General features: G+C 36.7%; 1 protein-coding gene across 3 annotated transcripts in view; it reads left to right on the forward strand.

Moving 5' to 3' along the window:
* LOC103149735 (zinc fingers and homeoboxes protein 2-like) overlaps window positions 1-7,537 on the forward strand; it is a 142,523-nt gene extending 134,986 nt beyond the window's left edge. For all 3 annotated transcript variants that reach the window (XM_016680176.1, XM_007569045.2, XM_016680177.1), the window contains one exon: window positions 5,547-7,537. The gene's annotated coding sequence lies outside the window, so the exon portion shown is untranslated. The remainder of the gene's footprint in view (window positions 1-5,546) is intronic.
* Window positions 7,538-8,115: the final 578 nt, after the last annotated feature.

Raw genomic sequence — 8,115 nt, forward strand, 5'->3', positions numbered from 1 at the left:
GTCATCTTTTGTCAGTCATTTAACTCTGCTCCCCTTTCAACAAAAAGAGGAACAAAAAACAGACTACAGGGGTCAAGTCAGCAGTAGTAAATATGGATTCCAGGCTTTTTCATTCTTTTTAGGGTTCTCTTGATGTAAAACGAATTAAAAAATGGATTTGCCACAGGAAATTTATGCAGTAGGAGTATCATTGTCACAAAAATATAACAGTTTTAAGTTGGAATGTGACGGACAGACGGACGGATGGAAAGCTAGCAGTGCCTTTAACATCATCAGGGTTGACCTGCTGACAAAATGCCTCCAGAGCCTCAGAGGTTGTCTTTATTTGTTGCTATGCCGACTGATTACGTTCTCCAGAACAACAACAACGCAGATTTATTTACTGTTGCTCCCGAGTCTGCTGCAGCCGCGCTCATAGACTCCTCCGCTCTCGTGGTCCCCACTCCACTGCAACCCACACATCAGAGCCGGCACCGGCACAGCAGCGTCACATATTTGCACAGAGAAGTTTTTTTTCTTCTTCTTCTTTTACAGAAATTCGGCTCTTACTGTCCGACGCGCTTAAGCCTCCATCAAACTGTCACTTTCCCGGTTTATTCCAGCAGCAGTGGTGCAGCACATAAAAAAACAAGATGATAATTTTGTGTTATCAGAAGAGCCGGGGGAGGTGTTGGGGTGGTTGTGACTTAGTTTGAGAGTAGGATGATAAATGAACATGAGCTGCTATGTAAACTCAGTTTGTTACTGCAGCTGCTCTGCTCAGGTGCCAGGTATTATTGGAGGCGGAAATCTGCTATCCAGATCAGTTTGGCTGACTGATAGATGACTGTGGCAAGTGAAAGCTGAAATCCACTAAACCCTGCCGATTTAAAATTGGCTCCAGATTAAAAACATTCTCCAGCAACTTTTCTCCATGGGTTTAAATTTGGGACAGAAGTATTTATAATCAGACAAATGCTTTAGATTAAACATTACTGATAATTCAAAAGGACAAATCTGTCCACTGGAAAAGAAAACACTTCATTAATATTACAATATCAACAGTCTACATCTGTTATTCACCTTTCATTCTGCCCTTCTTAACTTTTTATATATTGTAAAAGCAAAAACTGTCTTCTCAGTGTATTATCTAATTACCAGAACTTAAACACATCTGAAAATTACTTTAGTTTTCACAGTTTCACGTCTAATAAATACAGATTCTTGTGAAAATATTAAAGCTTCTTGAACCTAATGACATGTTGTGTTAAAACCTCAGACCTCAGTGGATATTATGTGCAAAGTTATTTGCGCTTTTATTCACCCCCCTATAATTTGACACAACTAAATAAGTAGGTAAACATCTGCCTTCAGAAGTCAACTACTAAACATAATTCATCTGAATTTAATTTTATCTCAGTGTGATTTTAACTGCTATAAAGGCCTTAGGGGTTTGTTAGGGAACATTTGTGAACAAACGGCTTCATGGTAACTCTAGAAGAGCTGCAAAGACCCTCCAGATTCAAATCTGGACTTCATAGAAGACAGCCGTACGTTAAGACAAATTGGAAACTTAGCAGAATGTTCTCTGGTCAGATGAGAATAAAACTGAACTTTTGGAGCAACACTGAAAAGTGTTGTGTGTGAAAGGAAACTAATATTAGACGTGATTTTGAGTGCACTGACCCCACATTAAAACATAGTGGTGGCAGCATGGTGCAAGGAAGCTGCTCAGAGTTGGTGTTGTTGAAGGCTGAAAAATGCTTGAAACTGGGACAAAATTTACCTTCAGAAGGACAACAATCTTAAACATGCAGCCAGAGTCAATGACATGAAATGTGATGCTTGGACTGAGCTTGAGCCAAAGTAGAACAAACAACAATTTCAAACTTTAGATTTTAGAAGCATAGTCCATTATATGACTCAATAGGACTAAATAGAAATGCCTCACTTTTCAGATATCTATTGCTATAACAACTTTGTGTTGGTCTGTCACATAAAATACCAATATAAATCATAGAGGTTCGTGGTTTTAAAAGGACAAAATGTGAAAGAGTTTAGGGGTCTGAATCACTTTGCAAGGCCATCCAACATTTCCATAGCGCTGTGTGGTTTCTAACAGATTTTACTATCTATAGTCAGAAGTGAAAGTTGTTTTTTGCAATGTTTCAGTTCAACGCCGTCTAACTTGAGTCATAAAAACGTGCCCAGTATCACTAAAATCATACATTTATCACACCAATCCTTTGTCCTTTATCAATTTATGTTCTGTTTTTGTTCTTCTGTATTACATTGTTTAAAAGAATTAATCATCTAAAAGGCATCATAAGTCATTTATCTGAAAAGTTGCTCAGGCTTTATCTTTTGAATATAGCGATATATACAAATATAATAGTGAGGCGTGAATGAAAGTGGGCTTTCGGAGTGAAGGCCACAGTAGATCAGAGAAAAATCCTAAGTGTCTGTGGAGAATGTTTTGGATAACAATGAAATAAAAAAAAAATTATTTGAAATCAATTATTATGAATTTTCACAAAAAATGGGGGGAGAAAAAAGCAAGAAAGAGCCAACTCGACCTTTTAAACTTGAAAATAATCAGAGAAACAAAGAACTTTGAATAACTAGGTTCATATGATGATCAGAATATTGTGTTCAAATCTTTCTTTATACAGTTTTTTTTTTCCCCTACAGTCCACTCGGTAAAAACCTCAGGTGAGAAGTTAGCGATCACGGTAAGAAGAAGTGATGAAGAACGATTGTTATAGACAGTCATAACAATTTATGGAGCAAATTCCTGCAGTGAAAATTGATGTGCTGTGATCTGCACAACTCATCTGTGTGTGTGTGTCTGTGTATGTGTGTGTGTGTGTGCATCATCTATTGTCCTGTCTCACTAATCACAGCAGCTTGAGGCTTCATTTAATCAGCGTAGCACGGCGCAGCGTCCCGTAATAACTTATCAACAGTCGCAGCTTATAGATGAAGGTTTAATTGCTAAAATGCTGCAGTGCTTCTTATTATGATTCAAAACAAAGCGACAGTGGACACTGAAATTACCTGTTTCCAAATAACCACAACTTTCAGATTTGAATGTGTTTTCAAATAATTGTAAATCATGAGTTACAGTAGAAAATCTATTTCTTTATTATTTAAATCAGTGGATTGAAACGGCGATGATTCAAAGCAGATTTAAAATTTTACAGGGCCGTAGCCACCTAAAGCTCACATCACTTCCGATGTTAATCAGATCTAAATCATTTTCCGCTGCGCTGTGAACCGTCATGTCAAAGCAGCACATACAGACGGGAGAAAGTAATCAGTGTGTGAAACTAGAAAGTGCTGCAAGATCCTCTTCAAAGGAAGCACAGTCCTCCGAACTGGAATGTGATGCATTTTAATAAAAGACGCTGCGGAAAATGTTTTATCCTTCTCTGCTTCTCCTTGTTACGAAGCACAATGATCGTCGTGTCAGAGATGGATTTCATTCAAATCGCTGCACTTTTTCATCAGAGAATGTTCAAGCAGCAACTGGACTGAGACTGATTCTGAACACTGATTCTTTAATTCCAAAATTATACAGATTTGTTTTTACATATTCCGCTTCCATGTACAAACGAGGTCTAAAGCGTGAATGTTAAAACCATGATTGTTAGTTTGAGGCACCAGCCAGACAATTAGTTTTTATGTTTAGGGATAGTGTGATCAACTCTTTTTTTTTTTTCTTTCAGATGTTCCTGAACTGTTTTAAAATCTAGAAAATTATGGTGCCACTTATATAAATCTCTTCACTACAATTCCAATTTTAATTGTTTTAGGTATCTAAATGAGAATTTGCAACTTTCTAAGACGTTTAGACTTTAGTTTTGCAGTTTAGTCTGCTGTTCATCAGTGGGAAGCTGATGAGGTTTAGATCCTCTTCTGATCTTGTTGGATTGTCTGCTGCTGGTTAGCAGTGGTGAGTAGTTAATTTTTATTGGTTATTTCTTTACTGCTAGTAATAAATTTAATTTGTTTTAAAATCTTAATGAGGATCTGATATTTTTGCAGGATCATCAAAAGCAATTTCCAATTATTTCCCCACTAATTTCAGTACAAAGCTGATTGATTTTTGTCAGTTGTATGAAATTTAATTTAATTTGAAAATACTTCATTAATTCCAAAAGGAAATTAAATTTTGTCATAACTCGTATCGATGATGTTGATGTTTTTCCCTGTAGACAGGCAGGATATTCTGCAGCAGTTAGTATTGCAGCAAATCTGAAGAAGCCTCTGACTGAACAGCCACTGACTGCTGTATGAAAGGCAGATGTAAAGAATGTTCAGGGTTACCTGTAATTTTCTTGACTTTATGAAGAGTCCTTCTTTGTGGCATCGTCTCCGGTGGTCATAGTCGTCCCCAGAACAGAACTAGCCTTCTTTATCTGCTTGTGTTGCATTTTTAAGACCCTGGCTCTCATGCTGCTACACCAACAGATGACGCCAGAAGAGATTACTCTCAACAACAGATTTGTAGAAAATATGCAGCATCTTACTGTAAACACTAAAGGACTTATTTTATATACGACTTTGTTGTTGCGTTTCTCCACTTCAGTCTGTTGTCCAAGTAACCGCCGAGGTATTTATACCCCTCCACTTCTTCTCCTATGATGTTAATAGTGTTTCCCCAACCTTGTTTCTCTTGAAATCTGCAGCCTTCTCCTGGTGTTTACATTCAAGATAAGATGATTGTTTCCATACCATACCACAAAACGATCCACCAGCTCAAATACAATAATTATCTGTCTTTTTAGACAGCATCTGTAAATATTTAGGTTGAGCTGTAATTTTCTGTATTTGTATTCAATTTAAAAAAAAAAAGAAAAACTGAGGAAAACTCAACCACCAGTAGAAATCTTTTTTTTTTTTTTTTTTTTAAACTGTTGCACAAAACATAATTTTCCAGTTTTTTTTTTTTTTTTCCTCTTTGTTACCATGCAATCTCTGTGTAATTTTCTTGTATTTGTTGTGGACATAAAAGTATTGATTTCTGCCATTTAACATGCTTGTTTAACTGCGGTAAACTGAGAAATGACCACGGTTCTTAAAGAAACAGGAACTAAAACCTCTAGTTTCATGGAGATTATCATAGAAGCTAGACATGCCCGCAGTATGAAAAGTTTTATTTTATTTTTTTACATTAAATCATGTAATTGTGTCGCTGATCTTTTAAAATATATTTTTAATGATCTTCATAGCAACACTGGTATATTTTAGTTTTCTTTTTGGATCCATTGTCCTGTTTTTGTAGTCACAGGGACTATAGGTCCCAATTTAATTCACTTCCAAACAAAAGCCAACTCTCAACATTAAACCACCTACAAGGATTAGAACAGAGTGCCAGCTTCTGGCACAACAATTGCTTTTTAATCCCTCTCTGTGCCCATATATGATTTTTTTTTTCTCTTTAAGGTAGTAATAATCTGAGTTCGCATCAGGATGACATTTTTGTTTGTTGTAAAAAAAAAAAAAAGACTGAGGGCTTTATTTGATCTCTTTCCCCTCTCTTGTCCTTTTTTTTTTTTTTTTAGATTTGCCACCGTCACTGCTGCTGGAAACATACAGGAAGAAAGAATCTGAAGAATGGAGAGACGAAAAGCTCTTTTTTTATTTTCTTTTAATTAACAGATATTGTACTGTATTATTATTTTTTAAAACCAATTCTTATCTCTTGATTGTCGCATCTGAGGTCACGCACAACATCTTCCTCGATCCGGTTTGAGGCAGTGTCGTCCATGCTTTCCTGCTGAAGTGACCCCAGGACGGGAACGGTTTTTGAGTTTAAATAAGAGTGGGCTTTTGAGGCGGCCGGTTTTATTAGGGGACATGAGCGAGCATGCACCCATACCAAAATCTGAAGAGCTCAAATAGAAATTCAGGGTCACAATCTGTGAAAGTAATTGAAAAATCCCTCCTTTTTAATAGAGTTCATATTTATGCTTCCAGCTTTCACAGTGAAGTGGGTTTAATAAAAGTAATATACAAACAAGATCGAAAGGCATTTAAGCTAATTTACAAAAAACGACTTTCAGCGCACAGATGTAAAAATCCTGTCTACAATCAGTTTTACCAAATTAAAGGCATGGCAGGGGGAGGCAGAAGCACTATTTTATCAACTTATGTCTAAAGTTTTTCATACAGTGTTAATATGTATAAACCGGTTTGCTTTTTTCTTTTTTAGGTTTGCCAAGGTTTTAAGCAATTTTGGCTGCAAAACCTCTGTTGCTACATTTTAAAGTGCTTTTAATGGTTTGCCAGAAGAAGTGCCTGAATGACAAAATTTATTTCTCTCCACCATTTCTTCACACTGCCTGTCAGCTGGCTGAAAGAAGGCTACCAAAAATAATGTTTGAAAATGTTTCCTGTCCCAAAACAAAACGCACTGTGGGGTGCCGGCCATCACTTATTTTAAATTAATGTAGTTTAAACCTGAAATAGGTATGGTAAGCAGTTAACTGCAGGCTGCTAGCTCCACAAAGTATTAAGCTCAGATCAACTCCGACCTTTACTCAGTTACAAAATGTAAAAAGGTATTTAAAAAAATACCTGTGCAACAAAGACTTGAAATGTAATAATAACTTTAGCTACTAATTTAATCAAAAAATAAAAGTCAAAATAAGATTAAAAATAATTTATTAAAACTAAGTCGAGAAATAACAGATTGACAGGTATCTTTTTAAGTCTTTTTTAAGAATACTTCTTATAGGTAATACTTGCACCTTTTTTTTCTGACCAGTGAGATTCATTGCTTTATTTCTGATTAGGAACTCTAAATTTAGAGTTTTTAAGAAGCATCACCTTTTGTATCCGAAATTGCTTTCTAACAAGCCGCCCTGATGCACATGCTTGACAAATGGTGCATTTTGTATGACAATTTCCTATTTGCACAGAAAAAGATTTTTCTCATCAAACTGTCAGATTTAAAGTGGTTAAACAGAAACCTGGCTCTTGAAATATGAGTTTAAAATGCAGAACTTCAGATTCATTCAGTAACTCATTTTCCTTTAGTAGAAGATTTAAATTGTTCTAGACTATCACCTAAAGGAAGCTTTTAATTGTTTCTTTTTTTTAAACTTCTTGACTTGTTTGTTTACAGTCTAACCAGTACATGTATAAGTAGACTACGTTAATGATCCGTGCTTTACTCTAAGCCCCTTAAAAGCCTCTTGAATAACAGAACCCTTCCACGAAGTGAGCCTGTAGGAAGCAGATTAGACCCGGCGGTTGAACTGGACCGATGGGCGGGCAGAGTGAAGGCTGAGGTGATGTTGTGCATGACCTGCGTTGCTTTGGAGATGTGAGGATGATGAGGAGGAAGGTGAACCAGAGCACTGAATGTGTGCCTGCAGCAACAGTTTGACTGTACACGCCAACCGACGGATCGACCGACGGATCGTCAGACAGGTTGGATCTGAAACAAACAAACAAACATGGAAAAAAAAAAAGACAGACAAAACAAAATCGCCGTGTGCCAAAGCTGGGATCTGCTGCATTCTCACTACACTTTTGAAAAAAAAAAAAGGTTTCTTCTTCTTCTTGTTGTCATTGTAAATAGGATATATTTGTTTGTTTGTTTGTTTGTTTGTTTGTTTGTTTTTTCCTGTACTGATAGATTTGTAAAATTTGCGGACAAATTTTGTTACATTTTGTAAAATGGGAGCAATTCGTCCCCCCGACAGGCCTCCTTTTTGCTTTTTCTTCATTTTTAAACCCCTCTTACTTTCAAGTCTTTTACGATTTATTTTTGTTTGTTTGCTTATTTGTGATGACGGACTTTTAAACAAACATGGTGCCAGCAGTGCGTGTGTGTGTACAACTTTCTTTTTTTTTTCTTTTCCCATCTCTCCTTCTCCTCTTTTTGTCCTGAACCAGAGTGGAACCACTACAAAAAAACTGAAAAAAAAAGAAAACTGAAAAAAAAGAAAAAGACAGACCAGTTGGCAATACTTCAGTCACTACTTCTTCGTCTGACCGGCACTGGACTTCTGCCCGCCACTTCCCCGCTGAGAGGAGGAGGAGGAGGAGGATGAAGAGGGAGGAAGGGGGCAGAAGGGGGGGACTTCGCTTCACATCAAATCAGATTTTAGAAAAACAAAACAC

This window comes from Poecilia formosa, unplaced genomic scaffold, assembly GCF_000485575.1.
Source record: "Poecilia formosa unplaced genomic scaffold, Poecilia_formosa-5.1.2 Scaffold235, whole genome shotgun sequence".
Classification (NCBI taxonomy): domain Eukaryota; kingdom Metazoa; phylum Chordata; class Actinopteri; order Cyprinodontiformes; family Poeciliidae; genus Poecilia; species Poecilia formosa.